The sequence below is a fragment of the Myotis nattereri genome (assembly GCF_964212035.1).
Source record: "Myotis nattereri genome assembly, chromosome: X".
Classification (NCBI taxonomy): domain Eukaryota; kingdom Metazoa; phylum Chordata; class Mammalia; order Chiroptera; family Vespertilionidae; genus Myotis; species Myotis nattereri.
Window position 1 is genome coordinate 50,235,223 of NC_138078.1, and position 27,485 is coordinate 50,262,707.

At 38.8% G+C, this 27,485-nt stretch overlaps 1 protein-coding gene and 1 pseudogene across 9 annotated transcripts in view; one reads left to right on the forward strand and one right to left on the reverse strand.

Moving 5' to 3' along the window:
• The window catches only part of EDA (ectodysplasin A), a gene marked incomplete at both ends in the record, with an annotated part of 598,912 nt that overhangs the window by 29,225 nt on the left and 542,202 nt on the right, over positions 1–27,485 (forward strand). The window lies entirely within an intron of this gene.
• On the reverse strand, positions 74–917 carry LOC308510801 (E3 ubiquitin-protein ligase Siah1-like; annotated as a pseudogene). The gene has a single exon. The product of its transcript is annotated as an E3 ubiquitin-protein ligase Siah1-like (transcript).

Consider the following 27,485-nt stretch of genomic DNA (forward strand, 5'->3'; position numbering starts at 1 on the left):
AAAAGGGCACCTATTTTCTGTGAAATTGAATGCAATGTTTTACACACTGTCCAGAAAATTTTTTATTGTCATTTTAACACTTGTTAATAGATACATTGATACCTAAATTGCCATTTTCTGCAAATCTCTGTGCAGTTCTTGTGTCAAAGACTAGGCAGTCCTTCTTTATAATGGCTATTTCAATTTCCTCATGAATATTTAGAGGAGTGGCTTCCCAAGTCAATCACTGCTTATGATCAGTTAGCTCAAGTCTGTAAGCAAAATTTTCAGCTTGCTTGCATGTTCCTATCAGCTGTAGGATGGAAAAGAACTGCTGCTACCCCTCATGGTTTTCCTTTTCTCCAAGACTATCATAAAATGAAAGCCATAACAGGACTGGATCATCACTCAGTCTAGAGCCCTGGAAAGATTGATGTTTGTAGCAAGGAAAATTATATCCTCTCCCTTCAGAATTGCAACAAACCGGTGTTGATTCTTCAGATGTGGGATGACAACATCCAAAGCGCCTTGCCACTTACAGAAAGTACCTGGGCAGGGGCAGGGACAAGGCTGAAACTCACATAGCGCTTCATGGCTTACTTTTCCTTGGGGTGGCAGAGTTGTTTCACATCCATAAGGTGCATATTTGCAAGGAAAAAGTCCTGAAGTGGCCAGTTTCCACAAGGCCAAGTTGCAAATGGATCCCAATGGGCCCCTGCAGGTTGGACAACAAGTGAGCTTTGGGTGACAGTTGCTACTCACAAGATGGCCACTGTGACACTGGAATATGGGTGGTAATGCACATAAAGCAGATGGGACACTCAAAAAGAGTGGCTAAATCATTGTTGGATGCAGTTGTGCCCCTCAGGGTGGGCTCCCTCTGGGATGTTGTGCATTCAGAGGCCCCAGTAGGTAACTGTTGTATTCTGCTGGCTCATTTCTGTGGGCAAAGAGTGTGCCAGGGACCCTGGCCCTGTTCACACTCCCTCTCATGCCCTACAATTCCCCTGAAGTGCCACTACCTCTTCCTGTGCTGACACCTACTTGGCACTATAGGGAAACTGGTCTGCTGCTGCTGCAGCTGCCTTGGGCAGCAGTCACTGCCACTGGCCAGCACAACCACCACAAAAGCTTCCTTTGTTACCCCTGGTTACAGCAGCTGTTGTCATTTCCGGGACCTTAAGCCCCACCCCCAGAGGTTGCCATTTCCTGGTTCTCCAGCTGCTCCCCCCTCCCTCCACCCCGTGTAGCCCCTCCCCCCACAGCCATTGTCATTTCCGGGTCCTCGAGCCTCCCCACTTCATGCTTCCACTAAATACTACACACCAAGGTAGGCTTCTAGAATTTTTACTTGGTTCATTTGAAAAATAGTATTTAGTTCTTTGCCAAAATTGACAATTTAGTCTTTTCTTGAACGTATTAAGCACAATTATTTGAAATTCTTCATCTGGAAGCTATCTCAATCCTTTAAAGTATGTTTTTGTTGTCTATTATCTCTCTTGATTTTTAAATTTATTTTGCCTTGTTTGCCCATATGCCTGGTTAGTTGTTTCTTTTAAAATATATTTTATTGATTTTTTACAGAGAGGAAGGGAGAGAGATAGAGAGTCAGAAACATCGATGAGAGAGAAACATCGACCAGCCACCTCCTGCACATCCCCCACCGGGGATTTGCCCGCAACCCAGGTACATGCCCTTGACCGGAATCGAACCTGGGACCTTTCAGTCCACAGGCTGACGCTCTATCCACTGAGCCAAACCGGTTTCGGCATGGTTAGTTTTGATTGAGTGGCAGACATTGTATCTGAAAAACTATAATAGAGATGGATTGAGGCCTCAGCTTTTAAAATTTTTATTCAGAAAGGATTTATGCCAATTTCAGGCAGGTGGTTAGGGGCACTAGCAATCCATTATCACCTAAATTCAGTCCAAGTTTGGGGTAATTTGATGCTGGCCACTTCAAGGCTGATTTAGCCTTCCTTTCAGTGTGTATACATTCTCAGTTGGACCCCAATATCTGAGGGTTTATCTAGGGTTCCCCTCAATGATGGGTCCTGAATTCAAATGTTTGTTATTTTAGTTTATTGCACTTGTTAAAAGCTCAGCTGTCTCTCAGCTGACTCTTCTGTAATGACCTGATGAGAAAAACAGCCTCTCTTGGTTTTCTTTTTCTCCTGCATCTTGGCTCCTTTATACTTTATTGCCTTATTAGGTCTTGGATGCCTTCAAATATATATATTATTTATATTTTATCACAATTTTCTTGTTTTCAGCAGGATATTTGGTCTGAATTAGTCTTCCTTACCTAGAAGCAGAATCAGTCCATCATTTCTTCAGTAAATATTTATTGATCATTTCCTATGCATCAGGTACTGAACAGAGTAATGAAACTGAAACTCTTGAGCTGATTAGAGAGGATTTTTGCCATCATGGAGCTTACAGGCAACTGTAATGCAATGTGACAATGCAATGATAAAGGTAATTACAGGATGATCTGTAGCACTAAGAAGGAATACCTGACTCAGACTTTTGAAATCAAGGAACAGTTATTGGACAAAGCATCTTTTCACCTTAGACCTGAAAAATAAGTGAGAGTTGTCTAGATAAGACTGTTTTAGGCAGAAGGAATAACATGTACAAAGAACTGGAAGAGGTGAGAGAGAACATAGCATATTCAGGGAACAGAAAACTCTATAAAACTATAGTTATCAAGACAGTATGATACTGGCATAGGCTAAGCATATCAGTCAATGGAACAGAATTGATTATATATTAACAACCCTGACATTTATGGTCAGTTGATTTTTGACAAATGTACCTAGGCAATTCATTGGGCAAAAACATACTCTGTTCAACAAATGATGCTGGGACATTTGTATATCCACATGTAAAAAGTTCAGTTTAGACCCTCACTGTATACCATGTCCAAAAATTAACTTACAAAATAAAGGAAACTGGAATTTTGGTGGTGAGCATGCAATAGAGTTTACAGATACCGAATTATATTGTACACCTGAAATTTATGTAATATTATTGACCATGCTACCTCAAATTAAATTTTAAAATGTATGATAGACATAAATGTGTCAAAACAATAAACCTTTTAGATGAAAAAATAGGGGAAACTTTTCAAGACTTTGGACTGGACAGAACTTCTTAGTCCCCCACTCCCTCCCAAAAAGATGAAACTGATAAACTGGACCTAAAAAATTGTTTTTCAAACAACATTTAAAAATGGAATAAATGTGACAGACCACAGGAAAATATTTGCAAAACATATTCAATAAACAATTTATACCCAGCCCAGGCTGGGTGGCTCAATTGATTGGATCATTGTACCAATGCACCAGGGTTGCTGGTTTGATCCCTAGTCAGGACACATACAAGAACCGACCAAGGAATGTATAAATAAGTTAAACAACAAATTTCTTAATCTCTCTCTCTCTCTCTCTCTCTCTCTCTCTCTCTCTCTTAATACATTAAAAAACCAGATTTTATATTTAGAATTTATAAAGGGCTCTTGGAACACAATGAAAAGACAACCTGAACAAAAATGGGCAAAAGATAATAACAAATAGTTTAGCACAGAGGTTATTCAAATGGCTAAATAAATATATGAAAGAGTGCTCAGCATCATTATCCATCAGGGAAATGCAAATTAAAACCACAATGGAGACAAATACCATGTGATCTCAGTTATATGTAGAATCTAAAAAAATTAAAAAAACTAAACTCATAGCTAGAACAGATTGTTGATTGCCAGAGGTGAAGGGTGAGAGGTGGGTAAAGTGGGTGAAGGGAGTCAAAAGTTATAATTTTCCAGTTATAAATGCCAAGGAGATGTGTGCAGCATGGTGACTGTAGTTAATAATACTGTATTGCATATTTAAATGTTGCTAAGAGAATTGATCTTAAAAGTTCTCATAAGAAAAAAAAATTTTGTATCTATGTATGGTGACATGTTTACTAGACTTATTGTGGTGATTATTTAGCAATATGTACAAGTATTTTTTCAACCCTGTCTTCTAATTCACTGATTTGATCCTCAGCTTCCCTAATCGACTGTGTATTTCTTCCAATGTGTTCTTTATTTGTACTATGTCATTCTTTATTTCTGTTTGTATAGTCACTATATCTTTTCTCATGCTGTTGAGCATCTTTGCCATCATTATTCTGAACTCTATATCAGATAAATTTCTTATCTGCATTTCATTTATCTATCCTTCTGTAGAATTCTCTTTTTCTTTCATTTGGAGGTTGTTTCTTTGTCTCCTCATTTTGGCTGCCTGTTTGGGTTTGTGACTATGTATTAGGTAGATCTGGTATGCCTCTCAATCTCTAGTGTAGGACAGTATCAAACACTGTTTCTGACTAATTGGATCAGGCAAAGATTCAAAGCCTCCAGAGACTGCCTCCGTCTACAGACTGATAGGATTTTGTCTTGAATTGCCCTCAGGCAGTTGTCCACAGGTGTGGCAAGAGGTTGTTGTTGGGTTTTTTTTCTAACTGGGTGGGGCAATTGCTTCTGCCTGAAGGCTAATTGTTATTCTCAGTCTCTTTTTTAAAAATATATTTGTATTAATTTCAGAGAGGAAGGGAGAGGGAGAGAGATAGAAACATCAGTCATGAGAGAGAATCATTGATTGGCTGCCTTCTGCAAGCCCCCTACTGGGGAACAAGCTCGCAACCCAGTCATGTGCTCTTGACTGGAATTGAACCTGGGACCTTTCAGTCTGCAGGCCGATGCTCTATCCACTGAGCAAAACCGACTAGGTCTATTCTTAGTCTCTTAATGGGCCTGAGCAATTCTGCACTGTGGGACAAAGTATTTTCCAATTGGGTAGATCAACTGTCTTCCCCTCAGGTAAGGTAGCCTGTATAGGAAATGTCTGCATGAGAAAGATGACCTTTGCAGCATGAGGTGATGACTCAGCACAGGAAACCAGGGTGTCTGCCTTCTGAGCTCTAACCCAGAGACCCTGATCCTGGCTTCTGCTCACACAGCTCCAGGCCATTATGCCCTCCCTCTGCTGGAGCACAAGGTGGGTGGCTTGACAGGGAATTTTGTGTGTTGGCCCTTCAAGAGGGTACCTGAATTTCCAGCCATCTCTCCATGGCAGACAGCAACCCTGCTGCTCTTCACAGCCAGATGTTATGTGGGTACCCTTCTCAGTTCTGGTACTCTCTGTTGGGGGGGCCCAGTTGGGGATTAGATACCAGAGTTTTCAGTGGCAACCCTCCACGGGTGAGATATCTCTCCGGAACTTCAGTTGCTGTCTGTGGGAGCCTGCCAGCCTTTTCGCGCCTCCGCCTCTCCTAGCAGTCTCTATGCAGTCTCCACTTTTTGTCTTCTGTTATCAGGGTTCTCTCCATCAAGTCTTCTGTTGATTATTCATGAAGTTTTTCTGTATTTTAGTTGTAATTCCAGTTTAGTCCTGGGAGCATGTCTATGCAGCATCCACTTACTCTGCTGCCATTTTTAATCTCTCTGCAATATGTACAGATATTGAATCATGTATTATATCTGAAACTAATATAATGTTGCATGTCAACTATTCCTCAATAAAAGTAATAAAATTTAGAAAACCACAATGGAGCTCTGGCCAGTGTGCCTCAGTTGGTAGAACTTCATATTCTGTGCACCGAAACGTCATGGGCTTGATCCCTGGTCGGGGTGGGTGTGGGAGGCAGCCAACCAATGTTTCTCTTTCAGGTCAATCTCTCCCTCTCCCTTTCTCTCTCTCAAATAAATCAATAAAACATATTTTTTTAAAAAGGTGAATCTTTTTTAGTAAAAGCACAATGGAGATTCTATTTCACATTTACTAGAATGGCATAATTAAAAAGGCAATAAGAAGTGGAGATGTAGAGAAATGGAAACCTTCATACATTGCTGGTGGAAATGTAAAATGATGTAGCTGTTTTGGAAGTCAATTTGGTAATTCTTCAATAAGTTAACTAAGAGTTACCACATGACCCAGCACTACTACTACTAGATTTACCCAAGATAAATGAAAGCATATATTCACACTAAAACTTCTACAAAAATATTCATAATAGCATTATTCAGGATAGCCAGAAAGTGGAATGAGCCCAAATATCTAATGGGTAAACAAAATATAGTATAATATTCTATACAATGGATTATTATTCAGCCATAAAAAGGAATAAAGTATGGATGCATGAATAAAGTATGGATGCATGCTATAACATGGATGACCTCAAAAATATTACACTAAGTGAAAGAAGCCAGTCACAAAAAACATAATGTATGATTCAGTTTATATGAAGGATCCAAAATAGGCAAATATGTAGACAAAAATTAGATTACTGAATACCAGATGGAGAGAATGGGGATTAAAGCGTACCAGATAACTTATTGAGGGGGGTTGTTGGAGGGTAGCAAATATTCTAGAATGGGTTTACCACAGCCAGGGTGATAGTAGTGAAAGTTTGGTAGAGTTACTAAAAATCATTAAACTGTACACCTAAAATGGGTAAAATTCTATGGTATGTGAATTATCTATATAAATAAAAGCCTAAGGGACTGTTTCACCTCTTGACTGGTAGCTATGACATGCACTGACCACCAGGGTGCAGATGCACAACACACAGGCATGGAGACATGGAACAGACTGATGAATCTCAGAGGGAAGCGGGGAGGGTGGGAAGAGATTAACCAAAGATCTTATATACATACTAGAGGCCCAGTGCATGGATTTGTGCACCAGTGGGGTCCCTCGGCCTGGCCTGCGGGGTTCAGGCTGAAACTGGCCTGGTACACAGATTCATGCACCGGTGGGGTCCCTTGGCCTGGCCTGCAGGGTCTGGGCTGAAACCGGCAGTCTGACATTCCCAAAGGGGTCCTGGATTGCGAGAGGGCACAGGCCAGGCCAAGGGAACTCACTGGTGCACGAATCCATGCACCGGGCCTCTAGTATCTAGATAAAACTTATTTTTTAAAGTGTCTGGTAGATAGAATATGGTCAATAAATATGTAGGAGGTATTGGTTGTTCCTGAGTGATACCTTTCATTAGAGGAAGAGAATCTTCAAGACTGTTCAACCCAATTACCCTCATAGCTACCTCCCCCCAATCAATGTGTCCAGAATTCCAACCCAGAATAAGCCCACTCAGAAACTCCACAGGTGCGGGTTTCAAAATGTATAATTTTAAACTCTATGGGCAATTCTGTTATGCACTCTAGGGTGACAATCTGTGATTTATGTAATGGTGAATGGCTTGGTATGGTTAGAACATGTGGGGCCCCATGGCTGTTTGCACTAGAGTGGTTATACAGTAATCAGGAATCTGGGCCCAGAATCAGTCTCTCTCTCTCTCTCTCTCTCTCTCTCTCTCTCTCTCTCTCTCATAAAAATAGCTAGCTATACCCAGATCCTACCTAGAATTTTTTAGGGTTGTTGAGTTAAAATATATAATACAGATAATCTATTGTAGTGGTTCTTAATTTAGGGTGCATATTGGTTTTACCTAGGAAACCTATTCCAAATTCACATATTCCTGGCTACACTCAGATTCTTTAGAGTGGGACCATAAACATATATTGTTTGGAAAAAAATGGCTTTTCAGGTGATGCTGGTGCTCATTCCATTTGAGAACTAATGCTCTAAAGAGAGAAATAAAGGAAGACTATGAAGGAGATAACATTTGGTTCCCTGTGCCTAACCTCAGCTCCTGTTATGGGTTATCAAGTCTTTATCATCTGTAATGCTAAGACTAACTTTGAAGACCAGTGGACTATGAGCTTGAGTGGTAGTGAATGCTTAATGAACACCATCTGGGAAATCAATTTATAAACTCTATCTTTGAGGGAGAGAGGGTTTTTAGTTGACAGTTTCTCACCCAGATGATAGTCCTGTGTGCTTGGAATAGCCAAGGGAGGAGGGTGGTTTCCTATCTCCTGTGGCTTTATGGGGACTTTCCTACTTCTAGCTGCTGAAACCACTTTAAAATAATAGGCTGCTGAGTAATATTCTCTATACATATCCACCTGTCAGTGGGCCTTCACTTCAGAGATAAAGAGCAGTTTTTATTGGAGTGATGGTGAACAGCAAGGGTTGAAACTAAGTAGCCAACATGAAATTGATTTTCAAAATGAGATTACATCTCATTTTGTGTGTGTAGTTGTGAATTGTAATTCTTTTTTTAAAAATTGTTTTATTGCTTAAAGTATTGCAAAGAGTATTACATATGTCTCCTTTTTTTCCTGCCTTTAACAATCCCCTGGCCTCCCCTACCCCCCAGTGTCTTATGTCCATTCGTTATGCTTATATGCATGCATACAAGTCCTTCGGTTGATCTCTTACCTGCCCCCCCCCTCCGGCCCTCAACCCTCCCCGGCTTTCCCGCTGTAGTTTGACAGTCTGTTCGAGGCAGCTCTGCCTCAGTATCTATTTTTGTTCATAAGTTTATAATGGTCTTTATTATCCATGAGTGAGTGAGATCATGTGTTTTTCCTTCATTGACAGGCTTATTTCACTTAGCATAATGCTCTCCAGTTCCATCCATGCTGTTGCAAATGGTAAGAGTTCCTTCATTTTTGCAGCAGCATAGTATTCCATCGTGTAGATGTACCACAGTTTTCTAATCCATTCAACTACTGATGGACCCTTAGGCAGTTTCCAGATCTTAGCTATGGTGAATTGTGCTGCTATGAACATATGGGTGCATATATCCTTTCTGATTGGTGTTTTTGGTTTCTTGGGATATATTCCTACAAGTGGGATCACTGGGTCAAATGGGAGTTCTATTTTTAGTTTTTTGAGGAAACTCCATACTGTCTTTCATAGTGGCTGCACCAGTCTGCATTCCCACCAGCAGTGCACGAGTGTTCCTTTTTCTCCACATCCTCTCCAGCACTTGTCATTTGTTGATGATAGCCATTCTGACAGGTGTGAGATGGTACCACATTGTTGTTTTGATTTGCATCTCTCGGGTGATTAGTGACTTTGAGCATGTTTTCATATGTCTCTTGGGTTTCTGAATGTCCTCTTTTGAAAGGTGTCTATTTAGATCCTTTGCCCATTTTTTGATTGGATTGTTTATCTTCCTTTTGTTAAGTTGTATGAGTTCCCTATAAATTTTGGAGATTAGGCCCTTATCAGATATGACATTGGCAAATATGTTTTCCCACGCATTGGGTTTTCTTGTTGTTTTGTTGATGGTTTCTTTTGCTGTGCAGAAGCTTTTATTTTGATGTAGTCCCATTTGTTTATTTTCACTTTACTTTCAAGTGCTCTGAGTGCCTTCTTTTTTACAGCAGCATAGTATTCCATCGTGTAGATGTACCACAGTTTTTTAATCCATTCATCTACTGATGGGCACTTAGGCAGTTTCCAGATCTTAGCTATGGTGAATTGTGCTGCTATGAACATAGGGGTGCATATATCCTTTCTGATTGGTGTTTTTGGTTTCTTGGGATATATTCCTACAAGTGGGATCACTGGGTCAAATGGGAGTTCTATTTTTAGTTTTTTGAGGAAACTCCATACTGTCTTCCATAGTGGCTGCACCAGTCTGCATTCCCACCAGCAGTGCACCAGTGTTCCTTTTTCTCCACATCGTCTCCTGCACTTGTCGTTTGTTGATTTGTTGATGATAGCCAGTCTGACAGGTGTGAGATGGTACCTCATTGTTGTTTTGATTTGCATTTCTCGGATGGTTAGTGACTTTGAGCAAGTTTTCATATGTTTCTTGGCTTTCTGAATGTCCTCTCTTGAAAGGTGTCTATTTAGATCCTTTGCCCATTTTTTGATTGGATTGTTTATCTTCCTTTTGTTAAGTTGTATGAGTTCCCTATAAATTTTGGAGATTAGGCCCTTATGAGATATAACATTGGCAAATATGTTTTCCCACACATTGGGTTTTCTTGTTGTTTTGTTGATGGTTTCTTTGGCTGTACAGAAGCTTTTTATTTTGATGTAGTCCCATTTGTTTATTTTCTCTTTAGGTTCCAATGCCCTATGTGCTGTATCGGTGAAGAAATTGCTTCGGCATATGTCTGAAATTTTGTTGCCTTTGAATCCTTCTAGTATTTTTATGGCTTCCCGTCGTACATTTAAGTCCTTTATCCATTTTGAGTTTACTTTTGTGTATGGTGTAAGTTGGTGGTCTAGTTTCATTTTCTTGCATGTATCCGTCCAGTTTTCCCATTACCATTTATTGAAGAGACTGTCTTGTCTCCATTGTATGTTCTTGCTTCCTTTGTCAAATATTAATTGAGCATGTTGGTTTGGGCCGATATCTGGGCTCTCTATTCTATTCCATTGATATATATTTCTGGTCTTGTACCAGTACCAGGCAGTTTTGAGAATAGTGGCTTTGTAATACAGCTTGATATCTGGTATTGCGATGCCACCTACTTTGTTCTTTCTCAGGATCTCTACAGTTATTGGGGGTCTTTTTTTATTCCAGATGAATTTGTGGAGAGTTCGTTCTAGATCTGTGAAATATGTCATTGGTATTTTAATGGGAAGTGCGTTGAATTTATAGATCGCTTTGGGTAGTATGGACATTTTAATGATGTTGATTCTACCAGTCCAAGAACATGGTATGTTCTTCCATCTGGTTATGTCTTCCTCTATCTCTTTTTTCAATGCCCTGTAGTTTTCTGAGTAGGGGTCTTTTACCTCCTTCGTTAAGTTTATTCCTAGGTAGCTTAATTCTTTTGGTGCGATGGTAAATGGGATGATTTTTTTTTTAGTCTCTCTTTCTGTAAGTTCATTATTGGTGCATAGAAATACCATAGATTTCTTGGTGTTAATTTTGTATCCTGCTACATTGCCAAAATTCATTTATTAAGTCTAACAGTTTTTGATGGGTCTTTAGGGTTTTTTTATGTATAATATCATGTCATCTGCAAATAAGGACAGTTTTACTTCTTCTTTTCCAATTTGGATGCCTTTTATTTCTTCTGCTTGTCTAATTGCAATGGCTAAAACTTCCAGTACTATATCGAACAGGAATGGTGAGAGTGGGCATCCCTGTCTTGTTCCTGTTCTTAGAGGAAAAGTGTTAGTTTTTGTCCATTGAGTATGATGTTGGCTGTGGGTTTGTCATATATGGCTTTTATTATGTTGAGGTATGATCCTTCTATTCCCACCTTGCTGAGAGTTTTTTTTATCAAAAATGGATGTTGGATTTTGTCAAATGCTTTTTCTGCATCAATTGATATGACTATGTGGTTGTTTTCTTTCAATTTGTTCATGTGATGTATCATGTTTATTGATTTGCAGATATTGTACCATCCTTGCATCCCTGGGTTAAATCCTGCTTGGTCATGGTGTATGATCTTTCTGATGTACTGCTGGATCCGATTTGCTAAGATTTTGTTGAGGATTTTGGCATCTATGTTTATGAGGGATATTGGCCTGTAATTCTCTTTCATTGTGTTGTCTTCACATGATTTTGGTAGTAGGGTGATGCTGGCTTCATAGAATGAGCTTGGAAGTGCTCCTTCCTCTTGGATTTTTTGTAGTAGTCTGAGGAGGATAGGTTTTAGTTCTTCCTTGAATGTTTGGTAAAACTCCCCTGTGAAGCCGTCTTGTCCCGGGATTTTATTTGCTGGAAGCTTTTTGATGACTGTTTCAATTTCTTCCATAGTTATTGGCCTGTTGAGATTTTTAGGTTCTTCCTGAATAAGTTTTGGAATGTTGTGTTTTTCTAGGAATATGTCCATTTCCTCCAGGTTGTCTAGTTTGTTGGAGTAGAGTTGTCCATAGTATTGTTTAACAATCATTTGTATTTCTGTGGGGTCTGTTGTTATTTTGCCTGTATCATTTCTGAATTTGTTCATTTGGGTCGTCTCTCTTTGCTTCTTGGTGAGCCTGGCTAGAGGTTTGTCAATCTTGTTTATCCTTTCAGAGAACCAGCTCTTGGTTTCATTGATGTAAAGTATTGTTTTTTTGGTCTCTATGTCATTTATTTCTGCTCTAATCTTTATTATCTCCTTCCTTCTGCTCACTCTGGTCTTTTTCTTGTTTCTCTCTTTCTAATTCTTTGAGTTGTAGTGTTAGATGATTTACTGTCATTTTTTCTTGTTTCTTGAGATCGGCATGTAGAGCTAGCTATAAACTTCCCTCTCAGGATTGCTTTCATTGTGTCCCTTAGGTTTTGGATTGTTGTGTTTTCATTGTCATTAGTTTCCAGGATGTTTTTATTTTCTTCTTTGATCTCATTGGTAACCCAATCAATATTTAATAACATGCTATTCAGCTTCCAAGTGTTTGAATATTTTGGGTTGTTTTTATTGTAGTTTATTTCTAATATTATGCCATCATGGTCTGAGCAGATGCTTGGTATGATTTCAATCTTCTTGAATTTGGGGAGACTTTTTTGTGACCCAATATGTGGTCTATTTTTGAAAATGTCCCATGAGCCCTTAAAAAGAATGTATATTCCATGGCTTTGGGGTGAAATGTTCTGAAGATGTCAATTAAGTCCATCTGATCTAGTGAGTCATTTACGATTCCTGTTTCTTTGCTGATTGTGTGTCTAGAGGATTTATCCAGTGATGTAAGTGGTGTATTAAACTCCCCTACTAGGATTGTATTTTTGTTGATCTCTCCTTTGATATCTTCGAGGAGTTTTTTTTTTATGTATTTGGGTGCTTGTACATTGGGTGCATATATGTGTATCAGGGTGATATCTTCTTGTTGTATTGATCCCTTTAGTATTATGAAGTGGCCTTCCTTATCTCTTGTTGTGACCTTCACTTTGAGGTCTATTTTGTCCGAAATAAGTATTGCTACCCCAGCTTTTTTTCATTTCCATTTTCCTGAAAGATATTTTTCCATCCCTTCACTTTCAGTCTGTGTGAGTCCCTTCTTCTGAGGTGGGTGTCTTGTAGGCAGCCAATGTATGGTTCATGTTTTTTTATCTATTCAGCCACTCGATGTCTTTTGGCTGGAACATTTAGTCCATTTACATTTAAAGTTATTACTGACAGGTACTTGTTTGTAGCCATTTCTTCTTTTGTGTGCCTGTTTCCTTTCTTAGCTTTTTATTTCTTCTTTTTACACCAATCCCTTTAGCATTTCTTGCATTGCTGGCTTGGTTGTGATAAACTCCTTTAGCTTTTTTTTTTCTGTGAAGCTTCTTATTTCCCCTTCAATTTTGAATGAGTGCCTTGCTGGAGAGAGTATTCTTGCATTCAGTCCTTTGCTCTGCATCACATTGTAAATTTCTGTCCATTCTTTTCTGGCCTGATTTGTTTCTGTTGAGAAATCATTTGATAATCTAATGGGAGATCCCTTGAATGTAACTTTCCGTCTCTCTCTTGCAGCCTTTAAGATTCTCTCTTTGTCCTCAACATTTGCCATGGTAATTATGATGTGTGTTGGTGTGGGTCTTTTTGGGTTCACCTTGTTTGGGACTCTCTGTGCTTGTGTGACTTTTTTCTTCCCCACCTCTGGGAAGTTTTCTGATATTATTTCTTCAAATAGGTTTTCTAACCCTTGTTCCTCTTTTTTGCTGTTGTTCTGGCACCCCTATTATTCATATGTTGTTTCGTTTTATGTTGTCCCATAGCTCCCTTAGGCTCTCCTCCTATCTTTTAATTTTTTTCTCCAATTGCTGTTCAGTTTGGGTGTGTTTTGTTTCCCTGTCTTCTCATTTTCTAATTCATTCCTCCGCTTCTCCTAGTCTACTGTTGAAACTTTCAATGGTGTTTTTTATTGCAGCTATATCACCCTTCATTTCTTCTTGTTTCTTACATAATTTATTGATTTTTTCATCTGTTTCTTCTTGCTTCTTGCATAAGTTGTTGATATTTTCCTCCATCCGGTTTATTCACTCTAGGACCCTTCATCTGAATTCTTTTTCTGTCACGTTGCATGCCTCTGTATCACTTAGCTGCTTCTCTGGTGAGTCCTTCTTTTCTTTCCTTTGGGGGTTTCTTTGTCTACCCATGTATGATAGTACCACCATATCTAGATGTTGAGTCGTTCAGTAGCTGCTCCTTGGGTGTCAGTGGCTCCTCGGGCTATGGTTGCTCCTCGGGCGGTTGTGGTGGCAGCTGCTCCTCAGTTGGCCGCAGCTCCTCTGGTGGGTGCTGTTCACAGTTGTGGTCGTGAATTGTAATTCTTGTTTCTTCTTGCTATACCTATGGCCTAAAAGGGCAAGAAAAGATTGAACATTACTAAGGTTTTGGATCAATCTACAAGGCTCTGTGCCCAGAAGCATTGCAGACCAGTAACTTTTGCTGGAATAACTCACTGAAGTGGTAAGGTTTATGTTGAGTTGTGAAGGGCCTGAAGGGATCTAAGAGGCAGATCCCTTTTGCTATGTAGTTTAAATGCTTAGGTTGGGGAAACTCTGTGGGTTTATTCTGGAAGGAATGATTTTAACACTTCTCATGCTTAGTCAGACCGAGGGAAAGAAGGAAGAGGAAAAGAGTTCAGAAGTTCTCTCAACTCAACCGTCACTACACTGAGTCCATATTATGTACAAGATACATTGCTAGTGGGGATTCTATTTCGTGAAGTTGATTTACCTAAAAAAGATCAACCTAGGTATGCAAACCTACTTTGTTCTTAATGACTTAATGACATTAGACAAACCTTTTTGGGGTAGTTTGTTTTTGCTAGGATTTCTAGCTGACATCTCAAATAAATTAAACTGAAATCATCACCATTCATCTCCATCTCCCACCACATACACACTGAATTTTACAAAATTTCTAGTTTCATTTTCTCAATCACTCAAGCATAAAACCTTAGAGGCTTTTTATTTTTTACTTCTTCTTTTCTCTTGGTATTCATATTTAGCAATCAATTGTTAAGCTGATTCATACTTTGTTAAGTTGATTTATACTGTTCATGTTGTCTCTTGAATCACTCCCTTTCATTCTAGTTCCACTGCTACCATTTTAGTAGTGTTTGGCTTAGATCAGTGGTTCTCAACCTGTGGGTCGCGACCCCTTTGGGGGTCGAACAACCCTTTCACAGGGATCGCCTAAGACCTTCCTGCATATCAGATATTTGCATTACAATTCATAACAGTAGCAAATTTACAGTTATGAAGTAGCAACGAAAATAATTTTCTGGTTGGGTCACAACATGAGGAACTGTATTTAAAGGGCCAGAAGGTTGAGAACCACTGGGTTAGATGATCTGCAAGGTCCATCACAAACAAGAATATCTGTGATTTGCCCTGTCCGGTTTGGCTCTGTGGATGGAGTGTCGGCCTGCAAACTGAAGGGCCCCAGGTTTGATTCCAGTCAAGGGCATGTACCTTGGTTGCGGGCACATCCCCGGTGGGGGGTGTGCAGGAGGCGGCTGATCCATATTTCTCTCTCATCGATGTTTCTAACTCTCTATCCCTCTCCCTTCCTCTCTTTAAAAAATCAATAAAAATATATTTTAAAAAAAAGAGTATCTGTGATTCTACTTCAGTTCCTTATTACCTGACCCCTGCAGTGGTTATCCAGTTAAGAGTTGTTTTCTTATCTACTCCATATGCACACTTCAGCTAGATTATTTTTCTTCAAGGGCCACTTTGTCATGTTACCCTCACATCAGAAATCTTTTATGTCTCCCTACTGCCACTCTTCATATATCTTACTTAAACTGGAATTCCAAGCCCCTCTGCAATTAGGCTTGAGCTTCTCTCCCATCCTCCTGCTACTCTTCAACTGAATCCTGTTCCACCCACAATGATTCATTCATAAGCCTCTCACCTTCTGGCCTATGTTTACACATTTCCCAAAGCAGAATGCCCTTCCCTCCAACCTGCCTCTTAGATCCCTTCAGGCCCTTCACAACTCAACATAAACCTTGCCACTTCAGTGAGTTATTCCTTGCCCTTCCATCTCAACATTCCCCTAAACCAGTGATGGTGAACCTATGACACACGTGTCAGAGGTGACACGCGAACTCATTTTTTTGGTTGATTTTTCTTTGTTAAATGGCATTTAAATATATAAAATAAATATCAAAAATATAAATCTTTGTTTTACTATGGTTGCAAATATCAAAAATTTTCTATATGTGACACAGCACCAGAGTTAAATTAGGGCTTTTCAAAATGCTGATACGCCGAGCTCAAAAGGTTCACAATCACTGCCCTAAACCCTTCATTTGGCACTGTATTGGGTAATAGGTTATATTGTTTCTTCATCTAGATGGGAAGGTTTTCGAAGGCAGAGATTGAGTTTTATACTTCTCTGTAGCTCCTACAACTACAATACTAATCTGCACTCTTTTTTTCTCCAGTAACTGAACTGAGACTTTATTCTTTTATTCAATTACAGTTTACATTCAATATTATTTTGTATTAGATTCAGGTGTACAGCATAGTGGTTAGACAATCATATACTTTACAAAGTGTTCCCTCCTATATTTTCATCATATATAGTTATTACAATATTATTGACTGTATGCCCTATGCTGTACTTTACATTCCTGTGACTGTTTTGTAACTACCATTCTGTACTTCTAATCCCTTCACCTTTTTCACTGAGTTCCCCAATCCACCTTCCCTCTGGCAATCATTAGTCTGGCCTGCATATCTATGAATCCATTTCTGTTTTGTTTGCTTATTTATTTTGTTCTTTAGATTCCACATATAAGTGAAGTCATATGGTATTTGTGGTTCTCTGACTGACTTATTTTATTGAGCATAATACTCTCTAGGTCCTCCCATACTGTCACACATGGTAAGATGTCATTGTTTTTATGGCCAAGTAATATTTTATTGTTTATATGTATCACCACTTTTTATCCACTTGTCTATTGGTGGGCACTTGGGTTGCTTTCATATCTCGTCTATTATAAATAATGCTACAATGAACATAGGGGTGCATATATTCTTTCAAATTAGTGTTTTCATTTTCTTTGGATATATACCCAGAAATAGAATCACTGGGTATAAGGAAGTTCCATTTTTAACTTTTTGAGGACCCTTATACTCTTTTCCATAGTGCTGCACCAGTCTGCATTCCCACTAGCAGTGTACTAGGGTTCCTTTTTCTTCACATCCTCATCAGCACTTGCTGTTTGTCGATTTATTGATAGTAGCTATCTTGGCAGGTATGAGGTGATACCTCATTGTGGTTTTGATTTGCATTTCTCTGAGTATTAGTGACATTGAGCATCTTTTCATATGCCTATTGGCCATCTGTATGCCCTCTTTTGAGAAATGTCTATTAAGGTCCTCACCCAGTTTTTAATTGATTTTTTTTTAGATTGAGAGGGAGGGAGAGAGGGAGAGGGAAAGGTAGAGAGAGAGAAACATTGATGTGAGAGCAAAACATAAACCTGCTTGCCTCTTGCACACCCCCTGCTGGGGATTGAGCCTGCCACCTGAGCATGTGCCCTAACCAGGAATTGAACCAGCAACTTTTCAGTGCATGGGATTACACCCAACCAATTGAGCCACACTGGCCAGGGCCATTTTTAAAAATTGGATTATTTTCTTGGTGTCCAGTATAAATATTTCTCTCTTTTCCATGTCCAGCGTGGCTAGAGCGCGGTCCGGTTCCTGAGTAGGGATGGCTGGGGATTGAGAAAATGAAAGAAAGAGACACAGAGATAGAAGGAAAAAGCTGGGGCCGGGTGGGACAGCTGTCCTCTGATGGAGAGACAGTGACCCAGAGCCGATACAGCACATTTATTTTATACAGCAAAATAGTAGGAAGTTTTACTAAAGCCCAAGACAAAGGAGATTATGTGCATTCTTGTGGCTTCTTTGTAATCGTCACTTCTGGGTGGGCCCGGATAATCGTGTTTGTTCCTGGTGCTTGGCTGGATTTAGATAATGAAACCCACCTCCTGGCACCTGAGCTGAAGGTCAGGCTGACAACACACCTGCCTCTGGCAAGGTATGTTTCCAGGGCATGGCTCTGCTGGGCACCACTGGATTCAGATGACAATCAGCTCAGGGGCCTTTCCCAGGCGCTCTCTACAGTTGAGTTGTATGAGTTCTTTATAAATTTTGGATATTATCTCCATATCAATGTATCCTTGGTGAATATTTTCTCCCATTCAGTAGGTTGTCTTTTTGTTTTGTTGATTGTTTCTTTCACTGTGCAAAAACTTTCAGTTTGATGTAGTCCCATTTATTTTATCTTTTGTTTCCCTTGCCTGAGGAAATATATTAAAAAAAAAAATACTGCTAAGAGAGAAGTCAGAGAGTTTACTGCCTATGTTTTCTTTTAGGAGTTTTAGGATTTTGAGTCTCACATATAAGTGTTTTATCCATTTTGAGTTTATTCTTGATATGGTGTAAGAAGGTGATCTAATTTCATTTTTTGCGTGCATCTGTCCAATTTTCTTAGCATTATTTATTGAATAGACTGTCTTAATTCCATTGTATGTTCTTGCCTCCTTTGTCATATATTAATTTACTATATAGGTGTGGGTTTATTTCTGGGCTCCAATCTGTACTATTTTAAATATAAATGTAAATCTTAAGATATTAAAATAATCTCCCTAATACTGAACTCTAAAACACAGTTGTACACATTCATTGATTGGAATTCCATGCTATCTTAAGGATCTGGTGATTATTATTTATTTATTTATTTATTTTTGCATTCTAACATCAATGACTTTTAATATGTCAACTTTAGGACTGCTGCATCATCATCAATAGCAACTCACAGGTGAGCTCATCCTTATCCCTTTAATCCCTGTTCCTTATGGGCTATCCCCATGGATCTGGTGATTATTAATATGATCTGTTACTAAGGCTTGTTTCATTTTATAGCCTTGATTAAGGTTAAAGCACCCTCCCAGAAAGCATATTGGACCCTGGAGCCTCCATTCTCAATTTCATTCCCTCCTTCAAATCTTTAGAAGCTTTTTGTATAACAAACATTCATATCTCACTTTGGCCTGCTATATACTTCTTTTAAAAAATATATATTTTATTGATTTTTTTACAGAGAGGAAGGGAGAGGGATAGAGAGTTCGAAACACTGATGCCCACTCCCTACTGGGGATGTGCCCGGAACCCAGCTACATGCCCTTGACCGGAATTGAACCTGGGACCCTTCAGTCCGTAGGCCAACGCTCTATCCACTGAGCCAAACCGGTTAGGGCTGCTATGTACTTCTTGATTTCCTCAACCCAGCAAGTCCTTGCTTTTATGATGCTGTTGGAATTATTTTTCCCTATTGGCTAGTGAAGGTACCTCAGTTTCTTGGCCTTTAGATCCTAACTGGAGGATTTGTACCCAAGTTTCCTTTCAAGTCAAAAGCCCTCCCTCTTCACGTATCAGAGTTCACTAAACTTCTTGTTTTTCATTTTTTAAAATATATTTTTATTGATTTCAGATAGAAAGGAATAGAGAGAGAGAAATAGAAACATCAATGATAAGAGAGGATCATTGATTGGCTGCCTCCTGCACGCTTCCTGTCGGGGATTGAGCCCACAACCCAGGCATGTTCCCTTGACTGGAATTGAACCCGGGACCCTTCAGTCCTCAGGCCGATGCTCTATCTACTGAGCCAAACCAGCTAGGGCTTGTTTTTCATTTTTAACAATATCTCAATGTGTAAATAGAGGTAAGCACTTAATTTTGTATAACACAAAATATGCCAGTATTCCAAACAATAAAAGCCTAGGGAAAAGCCAGAGTTGTGGTTATATGTGTGTGCACCTGTTTGTGTGTGTGTGTGTGTGTGTGTGTGTGAATTCTGTCCACCAGGGGATGTTGTTTTGCATAACACAGCTGTGTAGGTAATATAATTTTGCCTTTTGACATCATCTCAATAAAAGCAATTTTAGCATTTTTCCATATCTAGCAGGACTCACAAAGCATATGATTTGTGAGTATAGTTATTTCTTAGAGGACTTATTCATAACTGTGTCTCTTTGTCTCCTTAATTTTGTAAAACTTTTATTCTGATTGTTACCTTATATATTCCATATAGTTGCCCTGTCTGTTGAAAAAATTCACAGGAATTGATGATGGTATTACAGTTCTTTAAGTTACATGACTTTATGTGTACTTCCTTTTTATATTTGAAAATGCTTTATTTCAGCCTGGATATGTGATAGCTTATTTTCATATGTGGTAGAAGGAAAATAAGACTGGAAATTGGGATCCGGGGGTTCTAGTCCCAGGTGAATCTAGTTATAGTTCCCTAGTAAGTTGGGTCACTTTGGTAGGTCACTTTACCTTTCTGGCTCTCAATCTCCTCATCTGTAAAATGTTTCAAATTGAACTCAGTGATCTATAGGGTCTCTTCTAACACTAGCAATTTTATCCCTGCAGCTGAATAAAAACTTCATCTTTCCCTCCCACCCCAAGGTTTTCTTTACCCTGTTTCCTTGCTTTGAGAATCACTGACCAAATTAATATAGTAGTCCAAATGCTTTAGCTAGTCAATCAAGACCCACATCAGTGTTGCTTTGCCAGCATTGTCTACTGTTCATAATAGGAACCCCCAGTTATATATAGATTGAATTCTTACTGCATATGCCTATCTTCATTGTCACTCCTCCTTTTAAAATTCTCTTTTGGTTAAAGGGGAACGGTTTATACACTCTGAAGGGAAGAGAAATCAGAGTATGATTTATTGTTCCATTTAATTATTCATTCATTGGTTGCTTTATGTATGTGCTCTGACTGGGGATCAAATTGGCAACCTTGGTTTATTAGGACAATGCTCTAACCAAGTGAGCTACCCAGCCAGGTCACTTATTGGTTAACTAGATTTTATTTTTATTTATTGATTGAGTTTAGACAGAGAGAAGGAGGGAGGGGAGTAGGGAGAGAAAGAAAGAGAGAGAGAGATCATTTTTAATATATTTTTATTGATTTCAGAAAAAGGAAGGGAGAGAGATAGAAACGTCAATGATGAGAGAGAATCATCTATTGGCTGCCTTCTGCATGTACCCCCAATGGGGATCGAACCCACAATCGGCACATGTGCCCTGACTGGGAATCAAATTGTGACCTTTGGTTCATGGGTCGACGCTCAACCACTGAGCCACACCGGCTGAGTGAGAAATATTGATTTTTTTTTTGTTCTACTTATTTATGTATTCATTGGTTTATTCTTGTATGTGCTCTGACCGGGGATTAAACCTACAACTTGGGCATATCTGGATGACGCTCTAACCAATTTAGCTACTTGGCCAGGGCTTGGCTTGAATTAAGAAAAAAGAAATACTCATGGACACAGATAACACTATGGTAATTGCCAGAGGGAAGTGGGGTGGTAGAAGAAGGTAAAATGGGGTAAATGGTGATGAAAGGAGACTTGACTTGGGGTGGTAAACACACAATACAATGTAGAGATCATGTATTTTTGAATTGTACACCTGAAACCTATATAATTTTATTAACCATTGTCACCCCAATAAACTCAATAAAAATTTCTTTTGGGCAACAGAATAATCATCATTTTTAAGGACAAGCTTAAATATCACACTTTCCTGTGAAAAAGCCTTTCCTGATCACCTAGCCCTTAGTGATTTTTTTCTATTTCATCAGAACTCAAGTCAGCATTTATGACATGCCTGACACTCTACTTGGCATTTTAGGAGGTAGAAAGATGTAATAAGTCCCTGAACTTAGAGACAGGCTGAAATTGCAAATGAGCATTTTGTGCATAGGGAGTAGCATGAGCAAAAACTTGGAGACAGAAGAATGGAAGATGTGTTTGGGAAAAGCCTTAGAGCCCATGGCCCTTACTTATTTGGTCTGTATATTGTGTTACAACAGTTCTTGTGATAGTATGCTATCATATAATGTGAAGTGATGGTTCATTTGTTATTTATTGGCCACCCAGTTTCCAGTCTCCTTTTGGAGTAGTTCTTCTTCATTATTAGTTTGGGTGGCATGGGAAATTTTGGTGCCTGTATCCAATAAGAGAAGCCAAAGGGATCAGGTCTTTTCTCCCAACAAAACTATAGAGTGGTGGCCACATGATGTAAGGTTAGCCAGCTTACATTATTTCTTTGAACTTGATTGACTTCTTTCTTACCAGTCTAGATCTCTTTACCCATCAATTCAATCACCCTGTTGCAATTACCCTCAAGTCTCTTGACTCCTTGTCTCCAGTTCTCCCTGCCTTAACAAAACCTCCAAAACTATAGGTGCTCCATTCTCCTCACTCACTGGAATGCCTACAGATTGAACTCCATTTACACCCACTCTTGTGCTCCTGTCTGTATAGAGGAAGTATGTTCCTTTGGTGCAAGACCAGTTCTTTCATCTGGAATTTGAATCCTCTCCCTTGCCACTTCTTCATGGTCCTTTTTCTATCAGTTATGTTTTTTCATATCTTTGACCTCTCAAATGTTTTTATCTTTTTATCATATAATCATCTTCACATGTCATGTTGGGGAGGTGGGTAGACTATCTTTGACCCAAAATCTTCCTAAAATTATCCCATTTCTCATTTAACCTAATACTAAACCTTCTGAAAGGCATGGAATAAACTTGCTGTGTGCATATTAACAACTGATTGATTATTTTCCTATGGTTAGGTTTCTATGCCCTACTCACCTCTAAATCTGTTCTTCCTAAGGTCCTCCATATTGCAAAATTCAATGGGAATCTTTTGTTGTAATCATATTTCACTTCTATGTCATTTTATATTGTCCAATTCTTTATTCCCTTTTTCATTTGTTATTTTTAAATTTGTAGTAAGCAGAGAAAGCCATTTGACATTATAAATTTTTGAGTGATAAGTTATTTCTATTATTAATGCTCCTCAGTGAATATTGAATGTAATGTTTATGTTTTGTTTTAAAATTTTGTAATTCACAAAGATATAATTCACAAATCATAAAATTCACTCTTTTTAAAATATATGACTAATTGGTTTTTAGTATATTCATAGAGTTGTGTAACCATTACGACTGTCTAAATCCAGAATATTTTTTTACCCCAAAAAGAAACCCTGTACCATTAGCCGTCATTTCATGATTTCCTCTACCCCCAGGCCTCAGTCAACTACTAACCTTTCTATGGACTTGACACTTCTGAATATCTATATAAACAAAAGGCTAATATGCAAAGTGTCCCCTTGGGAGTTCTACTGGGAAACCAGGAATTTGATCACTTGCTATGATGTGTGCTGACCACCAAGGGGGCGGTGTGGAACAAAGGAAGGCCATGGCCAGCAGCCAGCAGTCAAGGAAGAGAGGCACTGGCTGGCAGCCAGAAGGCGCCGATCAGCCCTGATCGCCAGCCAGGCCTAGGAACCCTACCCGTGCACGATTTTCATGCACTAGGCCTCTAGTTTCATATAAATGGAATCTTATGTGTCTGGCCTCTTTTTTTTTTAATGTTTTATTGATTAAAGTATTACAAACAGTATTACATATGTCTCCTTTTTTTTCCACCCTTGACAATCCCCTGGCCTCCCCTTCCCCCCAGTGTCTTATGTCCATTAGTTATGCTTATATGCATGCATACAAGTCCTTCGGGTGATCTCTTACCCCCCCGCGTACCCCCCAACCCTCCCCAGCCTTCCGGCTGTAGTTTGACAGTTTGTTCGAGGCAGCTCTACCTCTGTATCTATTTTTGTTCATAAGTTTATAATGGTCTTTATTATCCATAAATGAGAGATCATATGGCATTTTTCCTTCATTGACTGGCTTATTTCACTTAGCATAATGCTCTCCAGTTCCATCCATGCTTGCAAATGGTAAGAGTTCCTTCTTTTTTACAGCAGCATAGAATTCCATGGTGTAGATGTACCACAGTTTTCTAATTCACTCATCTACTGATGGGCACTTATGCTGTTTTCAGATCTTAGCTATGGTGAATTGTGCTGCTATGAACATACGGGTGCATATATCCTTTCTGTTTGGTGTTTCTGGTTTCTTGGGATATATTCCTATAAGAGGGATCACAGGGTCAAATGGGAGTTCCATTTTTAGTTTTTTGAGGAAACTCCATACTGTCTTTCATAGTGGCTGCACCAGTCTGCATTCCCACCAGCAGTGCATGAGTGTTCCTTTTTCTCCACATAGTCTCCAGCACTTGTCATTTGTTGATTTGTTGATGATAGCCAGTCTGACAGGTGTGAGATGGTACCTCATTGTTGATTTGATTTGCATCTCTCGGATGATTAGTGACTTTGAGCATGTTTTCATATGTTTCTTGGCTTCCTGAATGTCCTCTTTTGAAAAGTGTCTATTTAGATCCTTTGCCCATTTTTTGATTGGATTGTTTATCTCCCTTTTGTTAAGTTGTATGAGTTCCCTATAAATGTTGGAGATTAAACCCTTATCGGTGATAACATTGGCAAATATGTTCTCCCATGCAGTGGGTTTCCTTGTTGTTTTGTTGATGGTATCTTTTGCTGTGCAGAAGCTATTTATTTCGATGTAGTCCCATTTGTTTATTTTCTCTTTAGTTTCCAATGCCCTAGGAGCTGTATCAGTGATGAAATTGCTTCGGCATATGTCTGAGATTTTGTTGCCTTTGCATTCTTCTAGTATTTTTATGGTTTCCTGTTGTACATTTAAGTCCTTTATCCATTTTGAGTTTATTTTTGTGTATGGTGTAAGTTGGTGGTCTAGTTTTTTTTTTTTTTTTTTGCATCTATCTGTCCAATTTTTCCAACACCATTTATTGAAGAGACTATCTTGACTCCATTGTATGTTATTGCCTCCTTTGTCAAATATTAATTGAGCATGTTGGTTCTGGTCGATTTCTAGGCTCTCTATTCTATTCCATTGATCGATATGTCTGTTCTTATGCCAGTACCAGGCAGTTTTGAGAACAGGGGCTTTGTAATACAACTTGATATCTGGTACTGAGATCTCACCTACTTTGTTCTTTCCCAGAATCGCTGCAGCTATTTGGGGTCTTTTTTTTATTTCAGATGAATTTTCGAGAGCTCGTTCTAGGTCTGTGAAATATGCCATTGCTATTTTAATTGGGACTGCATTGTGTTGAATTTATAGATTGCTTTGGGTAGTACGGACATTTTAATGATGTTGATTCTACCATTCCAAGAACATGGTATGTTCTTCCATCTGTTTATGTCTTCCTCTATATCTTTTTTCAACGTCCTGTAGTTTTCTGAGTAGAGGTCTTTTACCTCTTTAGTTAAGTTTATTCCTAGGTATCTTAATTTTTTTTGGTGCGATGGTAAATGGGATTTTTTTTTAGTTTGTCTTTCTGTAAGTTCACTCTTGGTATATAGAAATGCCATAGATTTCATGGCGTTAATTTTGTATCCTGCTACATTGCCAAGTTCATTTATTAAGTCTAACAGTTTTTTGATGGAGTCTTCAGGGTTTTTTATACAGTATTATGTCATCTGCAAATAAGGACAGTTATACTTCTTCTTTCGTAATTTGGATGCCTTTTATTTCTTCTTCTTGTCTACTTGCAATGGCTAATACTTCCCATACTATGTCGAACAGGACTGGTGAGAGTGGGCATCCCTGTCTTGTTCCTGTTCTTAGAGGAAATGGTGTTAGTTTTTGTCCATTGAGTATGATGTTGGCTGTGGGTTTGTCATATATGGCTTTTATTATGTTGAGGTATGATCCTTCTATTCCCACCTTGCTGAGAGTTTTTTTTTTCATCAAAAATGGATGTTGGATTTTGTCAAATGCTTTTTCTGCATCAATTGATATGACTATGTGGTTGTTTTCTTTCAATTTGTTCATGTGATGTATCACGTTTATTGATTTGCGGATGTTGTACCATAGTTGCATCCCTGGGATAAATCCTACTTGGTCATGGTGTATGATCTTTCTGATGTACTGCTGAATCCGACTTGCTAAGATTTTGTTGAGGATTTTGGCATCTATGTTCATTAGGGATATTGGCCCGTAATTCTTTTTCATTGTGTAGTCTTTACCTGGTTTTGGCATTAGAGTGATGCTGGCTTCATAGAATGAGCTTGGAAGTGTTCCATCCTCTTGGACTTTTTGTAGTAGTCTGAGGAGGATAGGTTTTAGTTATTCATTCAATATTTGGTAAAACTCCCCTGTGAAGCCGTCTGGTCCTGGGCTTTTGTTTGCTGGAAGCTTTTTGATGACTGCTTCAATTTCTTCCATAGTTATTGGCCTGTTGAGATTTTTAGGTTCTTCCTGAATAAGTTTTGGAATGTTGTGTTTTTCTAGGAATATGTCCATTTCCTCCAGGTTGTCTAGTTTGTTGGAGTAGAATTGTCCATAGTATTGTTTAACAGTCATTTGTATTTCTGTGGGATCTGTTGTTGTTTCGCCTCTATCATTCCTGATTTTGTCTATTTGGGTCCTCTCTCTTTGCTTCTTGGTGAGCCTGGCTAGAAGTTTGTCAATCTTGTTTATCCTTTCGCAGAACCAGCTCTTGGTTTCATTGATTTTCTGTATTATTTTTTTGGTCCCTATGTCATTTATTTCTGCTTTAATCTTTCTTATCTCCTTCCTTCTGCTCACTCTGGGGTTTCTTTGTTGCTCTCTTTCTAATTCTTTGAGTTGTAGAGTTAGATGATTTACTACCATTTTTTCTTGTTTGTTGAGATAGGCCTGTAGAGCTATAAACTTCCCTCTCAGGAGTGCTTTCATTGTGTCCCATAGGTTTTGGATTGTTGTGTCTTCATTGTCATTAGTTTCCAGGATGTTTTTAATTTCTTCTTTGATCTCATTGGTAACCCAATCAATATTTAATAACATGCTTTTCAGCTTCCAAGTGTTTGAGTATTTTGGGTTGTTTTTATTGTAGTTTATTTCTAATATTATGCCATCGTGGTCTGAGCAGATGCTTGGTATGATTTCAATCTTCTTGAATTTGGGGAGACTTTTTTTGTGACCCAATATGTGGTCTATTTTTGAAAATGTCCCATGAGCCCTTGAGAAGAATGTATATTTCGTGGCTTTGGGTTGAAGTGTTCTGAAGATGTCAATTAAGTCCATCTGATCTAGAGTCATTTAGGATTGCTGTTTCTTTGCCGATTTTTTGTCTAGAGGATTTATCCAGTGATGTCAGTGGTGTATTAAAGCCTCCTATTACAATTTTATTGTTGTAGATCTCTCCCTTGATATCTTCCAGGAGTTTTTTATGTATTTTGGTGCTCCCGCATTGGGTGCATAAATGTTTATCAGGGTTATATCCTCTTGTTGTATCGATCCCTTTAATATTATGAAGTGGCCTTTCTTCTCTCTTGTTATGATCTTCACTTTGAGGTCTATTTTGTCCGAAATAAGTATTGCTACCCCAGCTTTTTTTTCATTTCCATTTGCCTGAAAGATATTTTTTCATCCCTTCACTTTCAGTCCGTGTGAATCCCTTATTCTGAGTTGGTCTCTTTTAGAAAGCCAATGTATGGTTCATGTTTTTTATCCATTCAGCCACTCGATGTCTTTTGATTGGAGCATTTTGTCCATTTACGTTTAAAGTTATTATTGAAAGGTACTTGTTTGTAGCCATTTCTATTTTTTGTGGCTGTTTTCTTTCTTAGCTTTTTATTTCTTCTTTTTACACCAGTCCCTTTAGCATTTCTTGCATTGCTGGCTTGGTGGTGATAAACTCCCTTAGCTTTTTTTGTCTGTGAAGCTTCTTATTTCCCCTTCAATTTTGAA